This window comes from Phalacrocorax carbo, chromosome 5 (assembly GCF_963921805.1).
Source record: "Phalacrocorax carbo chromosome 5, bPhaCar2.1, whole genome shotgun sequence".
In the NCBI taxonomy this organism is placed as follows: Eukaryota; Metazoa; Chordata; class Aves; order Suliformes; family Phalacrocoracidae; genus Phalacrocorax; species Phalacrocorax carbo.
Window position 1 is genome coordinate 15,231,594 of NC_087517.1, and position 25,033 is coordinate 15,256,626.

General features: G+C 38.6%; 1 pseudogene; it reads right to left on the reverse strand.

The window, feature by feature from the left end:
* Positions 1–1,010: 1,010 nt before the first annotated feature.
* On the reverse strand, positions 1,011–1,123 carry LOC135313730 (U6 spliceosomal RNA; annotated as a pseudogene).
* Between the last annotated feature and the right edge of the window lie 23,910 nt (positions 1,124–25,033).

Sequence of the window (25,033 nt, forward strand, 5' to 3'; positions counted from 1 at the left end):
CAGTGAAGAGCACACCCATCCAAGCAATGAGCCACCAGCTTCTCTAGGAGGATACTGTGGGAGACAGTATAAAAGGCTTTACTAAAGTCCAGGTAGACAACATCCACAGCCTTTCCCTCATCCGCTAGGCGGGTCACCTGGTCATAGAAGGAGATCAGGTTGGTCAGGCAGGACCTGCCTTTCATGAAGTCATGCTGGCTGGGCCTGATCCCCTGCTCATCCTGCACATGCTGGGTGAGTTCTCTCAAGATGAACTGTTCCATAACCTTCCCCGGTACTGAGGTCAGGCTGACAGGCCTGTAGTTCCCCAGATCCTCCTTCTGGCCCTTCTTGTAGATGGGCATCACATTGGCAAGCCTTCAGTCATCTGGGACCTCCCCTGTTAACCAGGACTGCTGGTAAATGATGGAGAGTGGCTTGGCGAGCTCCTCCACCAGCTCCCTCAGTACTCTCAGGTGGATCCCATCTGGCCCTATAGACTTGTGAGCGTCCAAGTGGAGCAGCAGGACATTAACTGATTCCTCCTGGATTATAGGAGGTTTATTCTGCTTGTTGTCCCTGTCTACCAGCTCAGGGGACTGAATACCCTGGGGATAACTGGTCTTACTGTTGAAGACTGAGGCAAAGAAGGCCTTTAGTACCTCAGCCTTTTCCTCATGCTCAGCTGCAATGCTCCCATCTGCGTAAAAACAGTTTTTGTTATCCCTTACAGCAGTGGCCAGGTTGAGTTCTAGCTGGGCTTTTGCTTGCCTGATTTTCTCTCTGAAAGACCTAGCGAGGTCTCTGTACTCTTCTTGTGTTACTTGCCCCTTCTTCCAAAAGACGTAGACTCTTCTTTTTTTCCTGACTGTCAGCAGAAGCTCCCTGTTCAGCCAGCCCTGTCGTCTTCCCTTCCAGTTCGTCTTGCGGCACTTGGGGACAGCCTGCTCCTGCGCCTGCAAGACTTCCTTCTTGAAGAAAGCCCAGCCTTCCTGGACTCCTTTGCCCTTTAGGACTTCCTCCCAAGGGATAAATATGTGGAATGCTTCAAGAATTTGTTTCATCCTTGCACAGGGGCCATGCTAATCTTCTCTCTAGTGTTTTAATTTTAGAATATGTGCTGCCTGGCTAGTTGTCTGAGCCCAGAGAGTTGTGGTGAATGGAGCTAAATCCAGTTGGCAGGCAGTCACAAGTGGGGTTCCCCAGGGCTCAGTATTGGGGCCAGTCTTGTTTAATGTCTTTATTGATGATCTGGATGAGGGGATTGAGTGCACCCTCAGTAAGTTTGCAGGTGATAACAAGTTGGGCGGGTGTATTGATCTGCTGGAGGGTAGGAAGGCTTTGCAGAGGGACCTGGACAAGCTGGATAGATGGGCCGAGGTCAACTGTATGAGGTTCAACAAGGCCAAGTGCTGGGTCCTGCACTTCGGTCACAAGAAACTCCATGCAATGCTACAGGCGTGGGTAAGAGTGGCTGGAGAGCTGCCTGGCGGAGACAGACCTGGGGATGTGGGTCAACAGCCGGCTGAACACGAGCCAGCAGTGTGCTCAGGTGGCCAAGAAGGCCAACAGCATCCTGGCTTGTATCAGGAATAGTGTGGCCAGCAGGAGCAGGGAAGTAATTGTGCCCCTGTACTCGGTGCTGGTGACTCTGTACCTTGAATACTGTGTTCAGTTTTGGGCCCCTCAGTACAAGAAGGACATCAAGTTGCTGGAGCATGTCCAGAGAAGGGCAACAGACCTGGTGAAGGGTCGGGAGAGCAAGTCTGATAAGGAGTGACTAAAGGAACTCTGTTTGTTTATTCTGGAGAAGAGGAGGCTGAGGGGAGACCTTGTTGCTCTCTACAACTACCTGGAAGGAGTCTGTAGTGAGGTGGGTGTTGGTCACTTCTCCCAGGTCACTAGTGATAGAACAAGAGGAAACGGCTTCAAGCTGCATCAGGGGAGGTTTAGATTGGATATTAGGAAAAACTTCTTCACTGAAAGAGTGGCCAGTCATTGGAACAGGCTGCCGAGAGAGGTGGTAAAGTCACCACCCCTGGAGGTATTTAAAAGACATGTAGACGTGGCACTTCAGGGCATGGTTTAGGATACATGGTAGTGTTGGGTTGACGGTTGGACTTAATGATCCTAGAGGACTTTTACAACTTTAATGATTCTATGATTAAGAAAAGCTAACAACATAGATATCAAAAAGTAAGGAAGACTGATCTATTAGGATCCCACAGCATGATTCTTATGGCATACAAATATAAACAAGAACTATGAAGGTTCCTGTCCAGAGCTTGAGGCCAAGGACACTTGGAAGTACTCATGTCAGGGGCAAATTTTACAGTAAGAATTTATATAGAAATTTTCCTAGATTTCAGGGAGGTTTTAGAAAATCAGTATCTGAAGAAATATTAGTTTTAGTTGTGAAGTCTTACAGGGACAAGTGTTGCTGGCAGATGTTTAGAGTTTGGGATATAACCCTCAGAAGACTAACTTTGATAATAACATCTTGCATATCGCTGATCACTGATGAATTCTAACAAAATTTCAAAATCTTCAGCCTGTGTGAATTCCACCAAATTTTTACTATATTTATAAATATGTTCCTTTTAACCTGAATAGAGTTTCAGACATAACTATACTTTCAGCTAACTTCATAATTTTCCAGTAGTATATGGAAAATATGCAAACAAATCAATTATAAAATGTTGATGGTGACTTGGAAGGTGAATTCTCTCACAATATTTTTGATAGATAAACAAATGGTTTCTAACTCATTTAGGAGGACTTCGGGCTTGCCTCTTCTGCAGATAGATAGCATGAGAAATATAGAGCAAATCTTCCAGCATAATCACTTTGTATATAATAACTACATAGAATAGAATGGTGTAGTTCATATCTTCCTAAGATCAGCTCCAATTACACTCCAGGAGAATGAGAAAAAGACCTGAGGTATATGGATATTTTTTAAAATTACCTTATTACTCAAAAAATGTGTCCTTCACTCCCTTCAAGCCTGTGTTTAGTGCTGATGTTTCAGCTGAGCTAAGTAAAGAGTTGAAGAGCAATGGAGAAACACCTCCCATTTTGGTATGCAGTTGAGCACTGCTTCCTGGTAGAGAGAATCTGGGCTTTGCAAACTGCTTAAAATAGAGAGAAAATCTGAATGGTCTTTTAAAGCTACAGGAGGAGCAGGAGTGTCATGATTATTCTGAAGTGATCACCAAATCCATTGTGTTGTTATGGCTTATGAAACACTTGAGCTTTGTTAAAGTACCAGAAATTCATTTCTAGTAATTCCTGCATAATTTGAATGACAGGCTGGGATACAAAGCATTTCAGCTCATCATTCTTTCCCTATTCATACTAAGGTCCTTTATTGCAGGGAAGGGGAAAAATACTAAATATGTTGGCCTCAGCATTTTTATGAATCTTTAATAAATGTATAAAAGGGTATTCATAAAGGTTGCTAGTTGTACACACATTGCACTAACAAGTGGTTGTAAAAAACGTTGTTTGCATTTTATATCAACTCATTGTAAAGCAGGGATCATTAGCGTGAAAGGAATGTGGTTCATATATAAAACTATTCTCAATCCGTTCTACAGAGCCAGAGGAGACTTCAGAATGAGTTAGGCTGTGTTGTAGCCTATGAAATAAAGTGTGTATATTCATGTCCTAGCTTACTTTGTGGTAACTTGTGGTAATCTGCACAGTGATATGCATCATGGATCACAGTAATGTTTCTTGTGCAATAATGTCCATCCCATCATCTTTCTACAATACTGGGGTATTTTATTGCTTTTTTGTGAAGCAATGGCCAACAAGTGTGGATCAGCAGAATTCTGAAGTGCACAAAAATGCATTTATTTATGACTTATGATTCCTTCTGTCCTGTTCCTGTAGTTCTCACCTGAACAGAAAACGTGGAAACAGCTTTTTCTGAATAACAGCTCCAGAGCTGAACCTTATGTTCATCTTACATTTAAACAAAACTAGGTGTTAATCTCATTTAGATATAACAAACATTAAATGAGCCTATACAATCTATTGAAAGCATGGATTTGCTGGTGCATACTTGCTGTTCAACAACATTTCAATAATGCAATTAAAACCATATTTAAAGCTATTCAGTGTCATTGGAATGGCACAAAGTGGGTAGAGCACATTAGTCAATTTGTCATTAATCCAGCAAGAAGACATTAATGATGTTTTTCTTTTTTTCCTGTAAAGCTCTTTAAATGAATGTGATTTTAGTTGAGAAGAAATATTAGCAGAAAGACCATATCTGGCATGATTTTTCACAGCTTAATTCCTGAGTGTTTGGCCCATACACATTATTTATGTGAACAATGGAGACATATAGCAATTAGAGAAAAAATAAGTCTATTCAATATGACAAGAAGTGAAAACAAAACAAATTTTATGAGTTCTGATCTTTGAACCTTAGCAGAGGTTAAATTGTTCAAAACAGACTTTTTACAAGCTTGTCTTCTCCAAAGCTGGTCTCTATTTTTACATCTGCATCAGTTGGTCTAATGAAAAATCTCTCTCCAAACAAATGCTCTTTCATACAAAACTGGTTGCATCGCAGAATCAAGTGTTCACAAAATTTTCTCACAAAAGCAATGATTTCCATTGCTGCATTTTTTATTTTTCCAGAACAAGACTGGGGTATTTTATTATTTTCCTCTTTTTCCAAACTGGTAAATGAGATTTTAAATAGGCATGAGTCAAAAACTCCAGTAACTCTGGAGTCTTTAAATAACTACCAATAATGGTTAATTTCTTCATAGGTGTGAACACTCAATGGCTGAAACTGACCTTTTTTTCTACTCTACTTTCCAGTTTGATGAAAACAATATGGAAGGACATACTGTTTTCCACCTCAATAAAAGCAAACTTGAGACTCAAAGCTGAATGGTACAAAATATCTGCAGGCTAGTGTGGAAAGCAAGAACATGGTGAGACTTACAAAAATGTTTTTATATATTTAATATATTGAGCCTGTTTGTCACCAGAATGACAGTAATACAAGTAACACCATATTCCTTTCTGGCAAGACAGGAGGTTCTTGACAACAATTAATTTTAAAAGTACCTTTCACAATTTTCTGTCACTGAGCATCACTTATGAAAAGGTGGTCTTCTTTAAAAACTATATAAATTAGAAAGAACAGGATAATTTATTATCAGAGTGTTATCAAAAAAGTAAGCCTCTCCTCTCCCAGTAGAAAAATGTCCTGTAATACCACTGCAGAATAAATTCAGTGGTGACTTCAACTCAAATGGGTAACGAGATGGAGACCAGAAGGCTGCTCATAGCATAAGTCTGTTGTGGGAACACTGAAGGCTGATCAAGAGGAAAATAAAATATTCTACCACTTCCAAGCATATTCATCATACATTAAGAAAGGAGGACAGATAAAAGTGCTAAGAGAAAAGTCAGTGATATTCTTACTCTAAATAGAACACAGATAATAGCTGTCCATGGAAAGTGAAAAAACTCTTGATAGTAAAAAAAAAAGGCAACATTTTTTCCACTGATATAAACACACCCAAACACTGCAGTTTCATCCATTACAATTAAATTAAAAATAAATAAAGCATATAACCCCATGGGTGAAACTGGGTCGAGGAAAATGTGCCCGACTAGTCATCTATAGCTGCATGAAGTCCTCATTAAAAAAAGTCAGCCCAAGTGGGAACCAAGTTCATCTATGACTTCTTTACTTAATGCAAAAATATGCCAGGCTTAGCATGTGCTGCATTTGCTATTTTGGCAGTGAGTTAGCACATGCCCAGGAAACTGTCACGATTGTGGCAGTGAGGTTGGCAGTGTTTGTGTATCAGGTTTGCTGAAGTTTGTTTCCTGTTAAAGAAAGCCCAAACAAAAGAACCACAGGCAGCAGAATAACAACAACAAGGAACCTTTTGTCTCTGTTTCCACAGTCAGCATTGCTGGGATTTATGCAACCAAAGCAGAAAACCTCTATCCACCTTCTTTTGAGATAGACACCGTGTGAAAGACTAATGTGTCCCCACTCAAACTACGCTAATTCCTTTCCCTCTCTGCAGCTTCCTCTTCACTATGGCACCTGAACCATTATCCATGATTATTCCCTGCTTTACCCTGGTTAATGTGTGACAAATTGGAAGAACAGCTAAGCTTGTGACAAGTAAGAATTCCAAGATTTGAGCCATTCGGTCCCCTTAACCTGCTCCAAGGAAGACCTTTGCATAAAATTAGCCAAGCTTAGTTCTATATAACTGCACTGAAAACCTAGAAAAGCCATGTATGAATAGACATGCTAGAACTAGATGCTGAGGGTGATTAACTAACTCAGACAAAATAATACCCTTCCCCAGAAAAAGGGTTGGTTTCTCCTCCCTTTCGAATAAATCAGATGGCAAAATCAGAGATTCTCCAATCTATATTAACTGAAAAAGTAGACAATGTCATTAATATTATCAGAAGAATTATTGCTAATATTATCACATGACTTGTTACTAATGTGATTTGCTCTTATTATTGTATGGCCGAACAGTGTACAAAACATAAGCACAAAAAGGCGGCTTTCATCATCAACATATTCCACTTGCAAGGAGTATATTTGTCTAGTCATTTTTGCTGGTAAGATTTTCTCAATGTGCTTTGATGCTGGAGAAGTCATACTTCCTACCCACGAGCTACTCAAGCTTTTCTTGTGCAGCCTATGTGGTAGCAATTTAAGCTGGCAGAATGGTATATGATTCATTGTGTGCATGAGAAATCTCACGGCTCTGACACAGTGCAGATATCTTTAAAAAACAGCGTGTACAGTACTCCATAGATCTCATTACCATTAATTAGTTCTATTATGGTACTGTCTAAAAGTTCCAGCTGAGCACGGGGCTGTTATTGTTCCACACATTGTGTGAGCATGAAAGATACATTCCGTGCTTTAACAAGCTTAGTGTCTAGATAGAAAAGGCAGACAAAAGAAGAGAGAGGACAAAACGGCACAAACATTTTAAGATATTTAACCAAAGTGTCGCTCATGGTTGGAGGACTGGGTCTGGTATTAGAGTATTAGATCTCCTGCCTTATTCTGATGTTCTATCTATTTGTATGAATTCATTCTTGTAAATTATCCATGGTGCATTATTCTGTAATCTTTCATGCTGGTATTCTCTGTATGAATGCATGCTTCATTCATTGCTCAGCCGCTTCTCTAATGAAGAAAGAGCTAGTTTCCTCATACATTGCAATACATTAGGTCAGGTTCCTCCATCTCAGCTGGCATCCTTGGGAATTTCCACTTCTTTTTCTTCTCTGGATATATCACTTATATCAGCATGTCTCTCTGCCAACCAATGTTATTTTAAAAGCCTGACTTACAAAGCAGCTGTTTCCTGTGCTGCTGAACAGCCATTTAGAAGCTCGAGTGCCACAGATATTATGCAGGAATTGGCCACCTAAAAGTCTGACCCAGAGGAGCTTCCATAGCATTAAATTCATGTTTGTGCAAATGGCCAACGCAAAGCTATGCTTCTATAAAACAGGCTAATAAATTGCTACCTGCATAACATGGGTCTTTTAAGACTATGCGCGTCAACGTTCATAAAGTGGTAGGACTTTGAGGAACAGATGGTAATGACAAATTTATATTTTACTGTAACTTTGTTTTGCTGGCAAATTCCCAATTAGCTGTAACTGTAAATATGAAATAATTATTCCTCTTTTTATCAATATTTTATTCTGTTTCCGCCAACTAGTGGGCAGGCACTACAACAGTTTTAAGTCAATTAGCTTGTCCTTGTAGCTGATTTCTGAATGAAATGCATTTGTATCCATTATGCTAACACAGAAAAGAAGTCTCATGGTCAGTAGAATGTTAGATTCTCTGAGTTTTGTATCTTTGCCTTCATAACAAGCAAGCTTTTCTTCTGAAAACTTTTTTCTAGATGAACTTCTGGATGTACTTTGAAGATTACATGGAGAGGAACAGGCAGGCATCATTCTTTTGATAATGAACCCATGCTGGTTGGACTAGCCCTAGGCAATCTGGAATAATTTTTGTCAGTGGCTTGGAACTGGCAGAACCAAGATAAAAATGAAGTTTAATTGAAATCATTTGGGATATTATAGGTTGAAATAGCAGAGCTTTGGGTGGGTTAGTATGGCAAAGTTGTACTTGCAATGTACTTGAACCCAGTCAGCCTGCTTGTAATTTTATTTCCTGAGGAGAAGTACTAAATGCTCGCAGATTTAAATAAATGTTGTAAGTAACTGCATGCCTAATTCCTCGCACAATTGACTCAAAATGCACCCCTTAGGAGTTGAATTGATACGTACCTGTCAAATACTGCTTTGGTGTTGTTTTTTCATGCAAATAGGATCCTAGGCAATAAATCAGATCCTTGGTGTGCAATTTTCTTAAGTACATGTCTGGTGTCATTAAACAAACAAAGAAGTAATATAGCAGGTTAAAGAAGTAAAGAACAGCACATTGTTTTAAGAACACCACAGAATGTGAAACAGCAGTTAACGATCTACTTTCTTTTAATGATTACTCTTAAAGATCCTGTTGACCTGACTGGTGTCCTTTTCCACTTGCCTCCCTGTGACTTCTCCTTTTACCCTTTTGCTACAACTTCCTAAGTCACTTGTCCTATATTTCTTGGATAGATATTTTTTCACAATGCACAAAGTATAGTTTAATGAATAAGGACATGGCTAGCTTTATGACCCTTTCTGACAATGATGAGATAATTTCATGCTCCCTATGTCCTCCCTACAACAGTTTGCTTTTCTTGTGTAATTACAATGTCTCTGGAGCAGAGATGGCCTCTTACAATACATATTGTTGAAGCAAGGCAGGACCTGGCTTTATGTGAAGCCAATAGGTGCTGATAAAATACCAAAGCACCAGGTCTTAGGGAAGATTCACAGGAAGATTGAAAGTTGAAACTGGAAATCACAATGCATGAGATTTAATGATTTTTCTTATGTGGAAACAGCATGAAGTCAGTGGCAAAAACATCAGAGGAGAGAGTTTAAAGGAACCTAGCCAAGTTCTTTGATATTAACAGCAAAAACTTGACTGTTCAGAGCAGCTTGAGAGCATTGTTTGCTCATTTCAGCATATTTCCATGGGAGATATCTCTTGTGAATTCAGGATGTCAAAACCTTTAATTGCTGGGTATACTAGTCAGGGCTGTGCCCACCTATATTAACTTTTTTTAATGTTGTTTATATAACAATGCTTCATGGTGGATTTAGGGATGATAATAAATGAAATATCATCTGGTATCATAAAAATGACTGACTTTTTAGATCAAAGGCTTTGTCAAATATTCTGCATCAAAAGCAGTACTTCTACAGACTCATAAATCTTCGGTCAGGCTTTTGGTGTATATCTCAGATGTCAGGCCGCCCAATCTCCTTTCTATTGTGAAATAAAATCCACTGAATATCTGAGAGGTAGACCAATGATCACGAAACAAGGTTATGTGCCAGCTAAATTTTCAGTTGTAAAGCACAGAATCTTCTGGGTGAGAAGGATGCGATTCAGTAAATACAGAAAGCTGCCATTTTCTGATCTGTAGACTATTGTGACAATCAGTCTCATTCCTCATCAGTGAAGGTACATCAGTTGGACCTTCATGCACAGAATAAACTGAAGGGTCTCTATTGTGGCCTTAGTTGGAGCATGTAACAGATTTACATACTTTTATTGTTTCTTTAATTGCTTAACCAAACATTCTTTTATTGTTTAACCAAAAGGTAAAACAGGGACTTCAAAACAGGTTTGCTTACAATTTGACCCACAGAACTAGCAAGGAAATGGGATTTTCAGACACATGATCAAGCTATATCAAGTTTATGCTATGTTGTTTGCAGCCATTATTTTTATGTGCATGTACTGTAGCATGCAGGTTTGACACTCAAAAAACCCTGTACTTTCCTGTCCTATCCTTATCACCAGCATACGTGAGTGTATTCCTGAAATATGTTAAACAACATGCCTAATATTGTCCTGGGGTTTTGTGTTCTTTTAATTTCTCCCCAGTGTAGAAGCCTGTTCAGTTGTCTGTTTGGAGGTGATCTAGTCCAGCCTCCTTGAAGTGGTACTACTGCCAACAATGAATCATTTTTTTGTCCACTCAGAGATATCACAGCCTGTCCAGAATCCCTGTTCCAGACATGCACTGGTTTTCCAGGGGAAGTGGTTTTTTCCTAATGTCCATTCTGAAGCTTGCAAGCCACAGTTTGACCACTGTCCCTTGCTACACTGCCTGGTGTTACTTAGCACCATTTGGCTCCACTGTCCTTGTACCTGCCCTTCAAATGACAGCAGGTTTTGAGCAGATACCTCTCATCCTTCCCTTTGGCAGGCCAGTCAAGTCCAGCACCACCAGCCTTTCTGTGTAGATCATGTGGTCTTTGCCCCACTGCCACGGTTGCTGTCTGCGGGATCCTCTGCAGTTTCTCCATTTTTGTCATGAACTGAGGGGGATGAAAAATGGGCATGGTAGCCCATCTGGGGCCTCACCAGTGCTGAGTGTATATATGAAAAGAATGGATGTGTACCCATATGTTGCTATGCTTTTATGTGACAGACGACAAGATCAAAAGGGCACCGTCTTTTTAGAAAAAAAGGTGGTCAATTTTGGACTTGCTCTGTAGCTGTAATGTAAGATAATTACAAAGTGTAAGACTGGCGCCAATAGCGTTTGTCCTCTTCTCAAGGAGGTTTAGCTGAATTCTAGAAAATTCCCTTGTTCCAGAATAGCCAAGATGGTGATCATGGTTTGTCTCCCCAGTATATTTGTCAAACTTGTAGTAACACTAAGCTACTTGAAGGTAAGGACTGTAAATTCAGGGAGGGGAGAGACAGGTCCTTATTTGCTGCAAACAAACCAAAACCTCATTGACTTCAATGGCTGCCCAGTGATTTACTGTGTAAATAAAAGTTATTACAAGGTTTGCTTTAAGAATTTGAGAACTCCCAGGAAAACAAGAAAACAAAATATGGTTTAATTAGTTTTTCAGGAAGTTCTATTGCATATGGCTTGCTAACATGCACAAATTAATGGTAGTAACAACAGAAATGAGAATGGAGCGGCTCCAGGAAAGCATCTGAGTACAAGAGCTAATCCCAGAAAAGTACTTGTCTGTAAATATCCCAATACACAAAGTGTGTTTTAACATTTGTATTTTTATGTCTCCTCCTATGGTTCAAAGTTTGTATAGTGAAGAACTATAGTGGTGGATGAGATAAAGGTATTTGACCTTACTGGGTACATTGCCTTCCCCTCTGGCCTTCTCATTCTGTCTTTAATATACAGTCCATTTATTACCTGGGTTTGAATTCTATTTATTATAGAAACACCAAGGTTAGGTTAGTTCTGCCATTTGTAATATGGTAGATTCAACATTATTACATGAGATGACCAGGGAGATTGGGAAAAATTTTTTCCCCTCCCTTCCCTGATCCCATCACACATGGTGCCATTAAATACAGAACCTTTCAGAAGAGATCATTGCTTGTTTGATGCAGTGGATGGAAATTCTCATTTCAATCAGGTAGTGAACCTTCAAAGGAAAGGATGATCAGGAGGAATGGGAGAGACCTTGATATATCAAAACAAGCCTTTAAATAATAAACACACTTCAAACCCAGGGCTTATCCTGCATATAAAGCATGAGAACTATAAGAAATTCAATGTAAGAGATATTTATAAGGCTATTTTCTATGCAACACAAAACTGGCTATTTTTATACTCGTATATAAGGTATATTTTCATCATGAATCACAAATAAATAGTTTCTCTTCTCATGAATCCAAAAGAGGATTTGTAGTTTTAGTCCCATATTTTGGCACAGAAAATTGACACCTTTTTGAAACTGCCAGCATAATAATGGGTAGAAAGAATCTAGACACCATGAATCTTCCTCAATACACTTAATGTGTTTTGTCTGTCCTCTCTGTACCTCCAGCACAGCTAGTTCAGAATGAAGAAATGCAAAGCATCCTAACACGTGTTCTCTCTCTCTCTCTCTCTCTGGGTAAAAGTTTAGTTTTAGAGAAGTCAAGGAGAGACTTGCTGCTGACTTCAGAGTACTTTTGGATTGTGTCCAGTCCAACTGGATTATCTAATTGGACAATCTTTGGAGACTTCAGATACAGATTCTCCTATGCACCACTTTAAGCAGAAAGCAGTTGACTGGCCAAGCAAAATAAGATCTTGTTTCTTAATTTTCTTAAATTCCCATAGCTTCCTTCAAACTATATAAAAGAAAAACATTTACCAAATGTGCCCAACTTGTGGTCTGGGACCCTTTAAGAAACTTTTTACATGTACGAAAAAATTGCTGTGTGCTTCTTATATACATACAAAATGAGCGTCAATAGGAAGGCAACAGCTGAAATATGATGGTGAAGCTGTTATGATAAGTCGCAGCAAAATAGATCCTTAGTTAATGTTAAGTGGGCTTCAAATGCAGAATGGGTACAGCTTTAGAGGAGATTTAAAGGTTTATAAAGAGTGCATATGCCTCAAGCAAATGTACTGATTGACCTGAGGAACTTCTCCCATGAAAGGAAGAAAATATATGTTGGATGTCAAGGTCAGCATTAATGGAAATGTGTAAGTGCAGGGCATCAATAGCTTCATAGATTATTCATGCAGAAAAAGAATAAAGGAACATCACGGATAGGCTCTGAAAGTGAATATAGGAAGATTTTTGCTATATGAAATGGAAAGAGGGATCATGGACATAAGGTATGATGCCAGAGGTGACTAATCCAAGTAGTGGATACTTTTGCAGCACCAGTCTCACTGGCCTGAAAGGGAGAGGAAGATGGGATTATCAAAGCCCATATGGAAAATGTTCCATTGGCAAGTTTCTATTGCTCCATTTGCCTGTTGGCTGTGGGTCAGTTTTTATTATCCATGAGAAGCAATGGCTACTGGATGCGCTTCAGGTTGATGCTTCTTAATTTCAGCAGAGCAGTAAAAATAGAATGAAGGAAAGAAAATATGGTAACAACTTGAAGGTTGGATATACAAAACTGACAGAAAATGGGATATTCACACTGCCTAACTTTTAGGCTGGTAAGTCTAAGTCCCAGCTAGGAAATGAGGCTCTTGGAAGTTCAGCAGACCTCTCTTTGTTTTTTCAAATGATGATTTGCAGAACCTGAGTTAGGTTCCTGTTTGTTTTGCCCTCTCAGTGAATCTCTGACTAGCTATGAAGTCTACTTGTTTTACAGTAGCAACCTAAGGTAGGTGATGTGAACTCTTCCCTGTCTCTCTACAAGCCTCTATTTCATACAACATATATAGGTAAGTGGTTTTTATTCAGATCAGATGTTATTTATTTCATTTTCTTCTCCCTGAGTGTAGAATAGAGGAAGTTGTAGCATGCATTTTGTCTTATTAAATTAGTAGATTAGCTGCAGAAACAAGATTTATTGGGAGGTTCAGACATATTGATTTGCCAGACTGAACAGAAAACCACACAGATTAATGTATGAACAACATACACCGAACAGTGAAAATGGGCAGAGAGGATATTTTCCTCCTGGCTATTTTTGGAGAATTATCTCTGTTCCTCCAGACAATATTCTATGGGATGCATCCTTCTCACAATGTCATGAAGTGTCATACTGGCATAAGCTATTTAATCTTATTAGCCTAGCTCTACACCAAAGTAAATGAGAGAAGTTGGACCTACATTAGTTTGAATGTTATTCATTAAAATTTAATGAATAGCAACCCCCTTCCTCCCTCCCCTCCTCGCCAAATCACAATTATATGAAAGAGCATAAGACTACCATATTTTTATGTTTTTCTCCCACTAACTATTTAATTAGTTACACTAATTCTCCAGTAGGAAAGTCTGAGAAAGGCAGTAACCTGGTGGATAGGATCATTTTTTTCTGATGTGCAAACCCCACATTTGAAATCCTATCATGCACAAAGCAAAACAACACTTCAGCAGATGCTACTTCACCTTTAAAATGCTCAGATTTGTCCTGAGTGTAAAACGGGTTGATTTAAAAACAGCTGTGTGAGTGAAAAGGAATATTTGATGGTCCCAAACTCCACTACTCAGACTTTTCTTTCCTGAAAAGACCTATGAATTATATAAATATAGAGATGGTTTCATTTTGACATGGCAGTAGGACAAGGAGTTTCTTGTTGTAATGCACACAAGTTTCTAAATTAAGCCATATCTAAGCTGATCTAGCTTTCACCCCTAGAAGTCAGCTAAGAGCTATAAAGCAAAGGCGATTTTCCTATAACATCAAATTGTAGGACACATTACCAGATTTTTTGGAGAGGAAAAGACACAGGGAGACTCAGCTAAGCATTTTCCTGCATAAGAACCTAAAAAAAAAATAAAGTGGATTTTTGGTACTGAAAGGAGAGATGAGTGCTTTGGGCTTGCAAGACTCAGAAAAGCCCCTTTTATTAAGAAAAATAATCCCTTTTTATTGTACTGCAGAATCCTATCATCCCTCACAGTTTCCTACCTTGTCCTCTTTATAAGCATTCACACGGAATTAAAACATTGAAAATAATGGACGGCTTTATTGAGGTTAGTACGATAACTTCACTGGACTGGTTACCAGTGTGGGGGTGCTGAGTCCCAGGGTGGAGTAGACAGTTCCATGGCTGGAGGGGAACTGGCTTGTAGGGCAACCTTCTGTGTGGCTTTCTGCAGCCTTGTAGCACACTGGAGGAGAGGAGAGGAGAGGAGAGGAGAGGAGAGGAGAGGAGAGGAGAGGAGAGGAGAGGAGAGGAGAGGAGAGGAGAGGAGAGGAGAGGAGAGGAGAGGAGAGGAGAGGAGAGGAGAGGAGAGGAGAGGAGAGGAGAGGAGAGGGGAGGAGAGGGGAGGAGAGGGGAGGGGAGGGGAGGGGAGGGGAGGGGAGGGGAGGGGAGGAGAGGAGAGGAGAGGAGAGGAGAGGAGAGGAGAGGAGAGGAGAGGAGAGGAGAGGAGAGGAGAGGAGAGGAGAGGAGAGGAGAGGAGAGGAGAGGAGAGGAGAGGAGAGGAGAGGAGAGGAGAGGAGAGGAGAGGAGAGGAGAGGAGAGGAGAGGAGAGGAGAGGAGAGGAGAGGAGAGGAGAGGAGAGGAGAGGAGAGGAGAGGAGAGGAGAGGAGAGGAGAGGAGAGGAGAGGGGAGGGGAGGAGCTTTTATCTCTTTTTTTTTTTAGGGATCTGCATTTATTTTAAAAGCTGGTATTTTCTCTCATTAATATTACTTGAAACTCAGAAGCCAGAGTACTCAATATTAATGCAGCAGCAAAAAAAAAAAACCCCAAAAACCAAAAACCAAACAACCACAAAACAAAAAAGTGAAGAATATTAGTTAGTTCAGGGAATAAGAAATATGACACCATTATTCTGAAGGTGTAAAAAATATACAAAAGAATAATGAATGCAAACCCACAGTTTTTCAGAACTAAAAAAAATGCTTGCTCTTCTAAAACCAGACAACAAGACAGTCTTCGATAAGATGCTTTGTAAAGGCTTATATTCAGAATATGTACAACACACTCTGTGGTTTTGATTAAGATTAATATCTGTATTCCTACTTTGGTGGAAGACTTCCATCTGAAAATCAGACTTAAAGAAAAAATATGCAAATGTTAAATGATTATTAAAATGTGACTGATTATACAAGGCTAGAACTGAATAAGAAGAAATTTTAGTTTAAAAAGTTATTTTAAATTTCATTTCTGTATTTAAGGTGTTTGTTTCTTTGTACATTTCTCTCACAAAAAATGGTTAAAAAACCAATCTATTTTCCTGGGATATTAGTGGACAAAGTTCCTTTTGCACTGTACCCACGTGAGCACAGAAGCATAAAAGCTGTCCTATAAAATAAATTCTAAGACCAGGAAACAGAAAATAATTTTTAGCAATTCCATTAAATAATTTTATTAATTAATCTTAAAACAACCCTGCATCAGAAATGCAGGATCAGGCCCTTGGTTTTGGTATGCAGCAGACGTAGCTTACACACCTTTGTCAACTGAGTTTGGTAATAATATTAATTGCTAAAGCTAATCTCTCCACTTACAAGTAGACAAATACTTCTTATTCGAATGGATAATAGTGCATGTATAGGGGCAGGAATAACTTTGATTCAAATTGCAGTAACATGAGGAACGTTTTCCAGAGCGATTTTAGTCTGTTTTGGTGTTTTTCTCCTAGGTTTCTGAGTAAAACATTTTAATGAAGCACACAATGTATCTGGTAACTTTCTACCAATGCACATCCATCACGAAGCTTTGCTCTGAGGCTTGTGCTTTCCTGTTCTCCTCTGCTCTGCTGCTCATTGTATTGCTGGAGTTCAGCAAATGTCTACTTGAGCAGATCAAAGAATAATCTTGGCTTTCGTTTCTTCTCTGTGGTTTCTGGTGCTTATGTTAATCCTACTTAAACTAAGTGGTCAGAGATTTGGGAGATTTGAAATACAAAATAGATTCGAACCTCGAGATGGATTAGGGTTGTCAGATGACACAGAACTGTCATGTAGGACTAATGTTATGAAAACAAGAGCTGAAAATACTGTTTTAGTGTAGCTGACAATGGCGATTTATCCTAAAAGAGACATGGATGTGTTTGATTAAAGCAGCTCCTTAGTGAATATGTAGCCTGAATGTCTTGCAAGGTTATTGATTATGTATCTTAAGTCAAAGATACGGCTTTTTCTCCAGGCGACTTGTTTTTTCATCCAGTAAACACAATAGGCTTCTGAACATGGATACCGTATTTCACAAAAGCACTTTGTTCTGTATGATAAGGAGAGGATTAACTTGCATTATAATTACATATCTATGACTTTTTCTTCAGAAAGCCTGCTTGTGTTGCAAGTTATTTTCAAACAATAATAAAGCTTTGTAGCTAAAGCTCATTTACCAGGATCCAATGGGGCAATTGTCTAAGTTTCACAACAGGGAGACGACAGCGGATTTGCTCTTGTGGACTCTTTCAGAGGACACGGACACCTGGACAGTATGGACTATGGGTCTAATTTACGGCTGAATTAGTGGTCAGAGCATGGTTTGTAGCCAGATGCTATCTCGTGGCTGGCCAGCAGAGATCACGCTCAGGAAAAAAGGGTTGTGGATGTTTCAAAAATATTTCTAAGCCTATTTTTCTTTTAATTATGAAAATATTTTTTCAGTGGTTTAGATGCTTTTTGTAGTAACATCCCTTTTTGACATTGAAGTACTTTCCATGACCAATAGTTTCAAGGACCTGTTCTTTAGAGCAGAACTAAGTGGTTTGGCTTTATCCTCAACTAGTGGAAATCAGTATCCACCATTGACTTAACCCTTTCCTGGCAGATTGGGCAGTTGTCACTTTCCTTGCAGTCCTCCTCAGAAATAGTAAAGTATGTGACAGCTAATACAGTGCTCCCCAGGTCCCTCCCTCCCGCAGTTTGTGCCTTGGTGGCACCTAAGAACTTACCAAACTGCACAAACACTGAAAAGGAGAGTGGTGACCCTCCCAAAGACCTTACAATAGGCATGAACAACCACATGTAACCCACCTCTAGCCTTGGATTCATGGGTTCACAGAGGGGCAAGGGGACAGGGAGTCTCTGGGCCTAAATCAGTTGTCTCAGCACATATTTGTTATCAGCCTGGGGAGCGGGCATTTACCAATGTTTCCTTTTGCTTTTAAAAATGGTGTGAGGAACCATGAAGCTACACTACACTGGAGCAGCCAGATTATCCCTCTTCTTTTTTGGTGGACTGTGAGGTCAGTTCTTGGAAGAGAGAACCATCATCTGTTTACAGTATAGACATGTCCATGTCCATGTGCCTCTGGTCACGTTTGCCGTTTTCTATGATAGACGCACATTTTTATCCAAGTTAGTTTTTTTCTGAGAAGCAGAATTCAACCATAGCTGTTTCTTGACATAAAAGAAAAGAAACCAATCCACAGCTGACCTTTTGTACTAGAAGCATTATTGTGGTGGAGAGTAAAATCCAGTCTATGCTTTTTTAATATGACTTTCCCTTCAGGAGCCAGATCTAATAAAATGTGACAAACCGGTATCTGCAGAGGGTGCTCCCATCCTCCTTACTCTCTGCAGTTTTAGAGAATGACAGCTATACAGTCCTTTTCAGCCTTGCTGCTGCTGCATAGCTAGGTATGGGAAGCAGAGAGGTAAAAAGGTATCAAAGGAAGGAGCTACTTACATGAAACAAAAGTGCCAACTTCCTAGAATAGAAAATATTTATGATGGAGTTGTCTCCCGTCTGGAGAAAACATTTATTTATGATCATAAATAATCTCTGTTCTAGGCAAAGGAACAACCTGGAGGCAAGATGAGGCCTCTGAATACACCCCAGGTCTGTATCTGCTGAGGCACATTACCTTTCCCAAATGTGGCCATGAGCTCTTCCAGCTCATGCTTTGGGATGGCAGTCGCTATCTGCACTTTCCACATCTAAGAGCTGGGGAACTCTCTGGCAAATCACATCTACAGTGTGGGAGCACAAGGGCTAACGAGTCACCTCCTGTGAATGGTGTGCACATCACCAGATTTGGCTAGGTTTGGTGGGTGAACAAAGAATTGGAAATGGAAAGGCAAAGCAAAATATGGCAGAATACAGGGGAAATTATTCTTTAAATGTATTTGCAGTTATATTCTTACTCTCAAAATATAATTTGAAAATTAACTAGGTTAAAATTTATTCCCTTTTTAAAGTTTTTGTCATGTCCTCTCCAGTATTCTTCACTGAAGCTCCCTTTCAGATAAATAAACAGTAAGTTGGGAATATTTCACCTGCTGGTACTTATGCATCCTTAGTTCCTGGTACAAATCTGACTGATGAATCTACCAAATCATATTGGGTGAGTGACAATACTAAAAAGACACTGCCTTTATTGATCCTACTACAGGAACAAAAAGTGTTTAAATCATGTTTACTAACACATTCATATCCTTTAAGCAGCTGCTATAACTTGTAGACAAAGAAAATAATATTGGAAAAGGTGTAATGGGGTCATGATCAATTAGGTAACAGATTTACACTTGTGGAGGTTCAGGACCAGACGCTTCCCAATTTAACATAACTCTCATAATTTCACAGAGAAGGGAACACCAGACTAAGAAATATCAAAGTGGTAAAACAAATCAAATTTATTTTATAGTGACAAAACCCTTTTATATCAGCTAAGCTGACAATCATGGCAGTCAGAGATACTGGATGAAACACCATGTTCCTCTGAAAATTTGGGCAAGCCGTCAATAATTTCAGCCTTTATGTCTCCACTTTCGAGTGTAAATAATGACAGCTTTCAAATGTGACTGGACTAGTCAAATGCTAATTTCTATTCATACACTCGGAATCTTGACTGACAATTAAGGATGCTTTCCAAAGATCACCTAAATCAGTGGAGATTCCTGTTGGTCATCTGGAGGAAAAAATGATTGCATGTTATGAGTCAGACGTCATTAAGAATTAAGACTATTTGAACTATACTTGTGAATAACATTCCTTTTCCCTAAATTAGGATATATCAGCAAGAAATTATTGAAAAAAAGATTATAATGCACTTTCAGATAATTTATTTACATGTCCTTCAACTAGCTTTACTTATAAGGATTAATTACTAACTTTGAGGATGAAAAGCTTGGTAAAAGGTAATATTAACTGCTACAGCTAAAATTTTATTGTCTCTTATTCATGCGATATAGCATGTTTAATTTTAGTTCTTAGAATATGAAAAAAATGTTATTTACACTGTGATAGACACATGCAGTCTGTAACTGAGGTTATATTCTAAAATACGTTTACTATAGGGCATACCTCCTTGCTTTAATTTGAGGGCAGGGCTTGCACTGATTTTAGCAGTGTACATTTAAGTCTTAGACTGAAATGGCCTTCCAGTGTGAAATTTCAAATGCTGTTATGTTTCAGGCTTTTTGAATTATCTGTGTAGCTTTTGTTTGATGTCTTTTTACACATTTATAAAGGGGAGTCTTTGAAATGCGTACATGGCTGAAATCTTTTATCTGTCAGTTATTTTTTGTCATCTGTTTTTTTTTAGATCAGTTTCCCTTTTGTTTTTAATGAAAGAATCTTCTAATCTTAGCAGAACAAAATAAAAGGGGAGTAAAGTAAACCCCACAGACAACCTCATGCAGCAGCCACCACCAAGTTTTGAATTTCATCCCACCTTCTTTGTTTCCTCATTTATATATATGGAAACATGCAAGTGGTTTGGCTTTTAAATACTCAACAATTTTTGTGGGCCAATCTGCGGTATCTTATGGACCATTAGTAGTTTGTGTTTTATATCTGATTACCTTCCCTTTAGAAATGTTGATAGAAATGGAACATAAACCTCTCTTATGCAATGGACAAATGATACTCAAATTATGCAAAGATTGTAAGATGAAGGAAAACTATTGGTGAGGATAGCTCTGTAGCAGGTTAGATATTTCCCATCAACAAGAAGACACAATTTTATTGCTACTATTTAGTATTTGTATCTTACTGGCTGCCAAAGAACACATTCTACTCTGCAGTTTTGACACCCACTTGTAATATTAATCTTTCATTATTCTCTGAGAAACTTCCTTTCTTGTCACAGTTGACTACTATGCCAGATACAGAGAAATACTTAGTCTGGGAAGAGTTTTATGATGAAGAGATGTGGGCAGGTTTAAAATCCTAAGGGGAAACCATGTGTATTGTACTGTGTGGAATATTGATCTGTGGAAATAATAAGATACAAAACCTTTGGACAAAGCAGTTAAACCAAGAACTGTTCTGCTAAACTTTAAATTGTTACTCTGTACTATTGGAACTATTTGGGAAAAAAATCCCCTTCCATGAGGAACACCAAAATCAGAGTTCTTTTCATTCAGAAATGGGGAAAAACCCCTCAGAAATGTTAAAATAACCTATAAATTAAAAAGGCAACATTTGTTTTGTTTTGTTTTGGTTTTTTTTTTAAATAATAAAAACATCCAGGATTTCTTTAGGTTATCAACATATTTTGTTGAAAATTGTGTTTCAGTTCAAGTTTGTCAAGATATTTTTATGACTGTATTATAAGCTGAAAGCTGAAACAAAATTCTCAACCTTAGTAGTTTATATATATACACACACACAAGGTGTTCAATATGTACAGCAGCTATAAAAAGAGAATAGGCATTTTTTTGATAAATTAATATATATATAAAATAATATAATACATGTACTATATATAGAAGTAAATACAAAGGTATTATTTTAACCAATCTATATAAATATTTTAACCAATTTTATATAGATTGGTTAAAATAATACCTTTGTGTTTATTTTTATATCACATATATTTTATGTTATTATATAGAAATATATATGAATTGATCAAAAGAATACCTATTTTATACATACATGCTATATACAAATATACTATTGCCTTATTTTTTTATGTTATCAAACATAAGCATTTTTTTTAAAATGTTCTCTTCTTGCTTTTTCAGCTCAGTGTTTTAGTGGATACAAATTTGGTATTAATAACTCACAGATGATTAATGGATAATATTTCAAGATATAAACAACAAAGAGGCAATTAGAAAATCCATGATAGATTGTATTTTTCACAATCAACTATATTTTGGTTTATGCACTGTGCATTACCAATTAAAAAGGTTACCGTACATTGGGAAAAAATTATTTAAACTCATATATATTAAGAAAAAAACAGCTAAAATAGAGCAGCTGACCATGCAAAGACTATTTGAATGCCTTTTAAAACACACAGAGGGTTCATAGAGAAGGGTTAATAAAGCTAATGTGATGATATAAGCCTTACTGCCATTAGGATTATGCCAATAAACAAATTGGAAGGTCGTCAGGGAAAATGTTGATTCTGAAGTTGTGAAATGTCTGGGTCCTCTTTGTACACCAGACACACATCCTGAAGGAAACAGTGAAGGGCACTGCTGAAGGAATCAATCCGCTCTCCCAGTCCTAAGCAACTCATGGCTGTCGTACAGTAAGTCCAGGTCTGCCTGATAGAGCCATAGCCAACTTCTTTAGTTTAAAAGCAAGTCAGAGGAAGGTTCATAAAACTCTGACATCCTGTGGAAGCTCTCAAAGTTGAAGTTAAAAGGATTTAAGTAAATAAGCAATGTGTGCTTTTCCATAATGTTGAATTTGCTCAATACTGTAACAGTCAGTATTCCATATGACTTGTACATGGGGAATGGGACAGTTAGTTACACACAGTTTCCAAATACTTTTATATAGCAAGAAGGTTTGACAGCTGTCAGATTTCTTTCAAAAGAGTTGCTATTATCCCTTGGGCCATGCACAGATAATGAGGAGTCACCCATATGACTGCCAGAAATGTTGCACTGCCATAACATGAGGAGCACGTTCCCACAGGTAGGCAAGCAGAACATGTTTTGGGCTGAGCCTGAAAAAATGCCCAGTCATCCCTTCAGTGAGGTTTGTAATTTGTCTCATGGAAATACCTGAAAAGTGCTAGGAGGGCCAGACAGCAGCAGCAGAAGGCTTTTGGGAAGGGATTTACATGGCAAATGCAAGCGAACGCAGGTCAGTGTATTTAAATGCAAGAAATTTCCTTCCTTTCTGAGGTGGTGTAGTTATCACCGGGAAACTAAGGTACCTTACCTTCCCAGACTGCCCCCTCATTAAGAGATCTTATTACCGTGTTCAGAGGTCTGCTTAACACTCCACCAGGACCTCTAATGAAAACCAGCAGCAGTGGCTGTGCTGAAAATGCCATCCATCATGCTAATCCACAGCTTCTTGGCAGGGCAGGGCCCAAAGGAAGAGTCTGACCCCTTGGTCATTCAGGCAAGGACAGATGAATAGTTCCTACCCTGCCTTGTCTCTTGGCATCCTTCCAGAGCAAACCAAGGTGTGCAGGGGTTGCAATAGGGTGGACCCCAATGTGATCCAAGGGTGGCTGAGGTGGCACTCTGTTCAGGGGCCAAGACACTCTCACGAGATGCTTGGCCTAAAATGGACACATCGTTTCTTACCTGTTGCATCTCACCCTATCCTGGAGATCCCCCCAAAACAGAAAGGGTTTGCAGATTCTGGGTTTCTGCAGTGCTTTACACAGTGAGACCTTAGAGCTCTGTGACTGCTAATAAAGAAATGCTATGTTCCTTTTAATCCTTTAAGGTTTTAGATGTGTTTTGTTGCTCTCCTTTCAAAAATGAAGTAACCTGCCATTTCTGTGGTGGATTGTACAGTTAAAGTCTTCCTAGCTTTAGACGAATGATCTTCTTCAAAGCCGTTTCCTCATCTTTTGATGAACGCTCTCATGAGAATAGATAAATATTGTACTATTTTATTTTCTTGACACAATCTTTGTTACATGAATGAGGCAGTAACGTTTAATGTCTTGTGCCTTCTGTGAATTATAGAAATCTGCTGTTGAGTTTCTGACCTTTTCACTGGGCTGTGTTTCTGATAGATGGTCGTTCCACTCTATTTTATCAGCTTCACTTAATTTGTGGGGAAGGGACAGGCATGTTCAAGCGCAAACATTTTAAAGTACTTACTCTTTTGTGCTTACAGGATGATCTTTCACAAGTGATATTCAGCATTAACACCCTGACACTTTAGCAGATGAGAAAACAGAAGATCAGGCAAGCAGAAATATATTCTCACAGCAACAGGACAAAGCACATCCCTACTATAGGTACGTTATAGATCTGAGACAGGTAATCCTGCATTTCTTCCTGGATGAAAAAACAAATATATACAAATGTCTTCTCATAGAAATGCAACCAGTGGTTGCATTATACTTCAGTATCTTTAAATAGCAACAGCAACAACATGAATAATAAACAGCACAAATTTAAGACCTCGCCCTTTGAATCCCTTGCCCCAACCAACCAATGACATTACTTACTTAAAGGAGCAACTTCAAAAAATGACTAGTGTTTTTCTCAAGGATCAGCCCCTTAATAACAATATTAATTGTTATTAATGTACAGGTATATCAGGGCTACCATACTGGCCAAAATTTTTTCCCAGACATCATCTTTTATAAAGAAATCAACGTGTGTGTATATGTATATGTATATGTACGTATTACTTATCTATCCATAACAGAAAGTCTTGGTACAATGGTACAGGGAAACCTAAACCAAACACGCCTGAAGCTAAAGAACATAGGGTGATGGATTTAGAAAAAAAATTGTAGCAGGCTATTCATGTATGGATATGTGTGTCCTGTTTGCATATTACTTCTATATATATCTATATTTCCGAATTAACAGACCAGTCCAAGAAACAAATGCTGCTTGTGCTTTTAGATTTTTCTTTTTTTCTCTCTAGCTTGATTCCAAAATTAATGCTAAACTCTGCAAGAGACAAAATAATGGTAGAAATCTGCAAAAACAGTATACACAGAGACATTGCTCCAAATACAGCTAAAGGATTTGCTTCAATGGTACTTACTGCTTTATCTAATGCATCCACTTTTATAGTTGCTGTAACTGTAGTTTCTGTGCCTTTTTATTTGCTCTGTCAAAATACTCACGGCAATGAAATTCTGTTCACTGCAGTGTAATAGGCAAGGAGTTAAGAACATCTATGCAAATACAACTGCAGATGTGCATGCATGGAAATGCCAAAAAAGTCCCTTTATCAAACCCTGGTGCAGTTTATAGACAGCCACGCAACACCAACATTATCTTATCATTTTAGGCAGCTAACTGCAGAGTATAAATACAGAATTTGAACAGAAGACATTCAGGATAATTGTCACAAAATTGAACTTTTGAACAATCCATGGATTTGCAGTATTTGGAAAAAACTTTGAATAATTGGGATTAATGAACATTGCTGTAGATTATTAATATTCTGCAAGTATAAAGAAGAGCTTAATTTGGTGTAGTTTGTTAAGCTCTAGACCTGAATCACAATTTTGGGTAAAATATACCGTACGGTGATCCTCAGGTGTGAGTCTCATAGTTCATATGTTAACATGCACTGTCAAAGCTCTTTAACACTAAAAAGACATTCCTGCCTATTGATTGCCATTAGGATAGGGACCAATATTAAC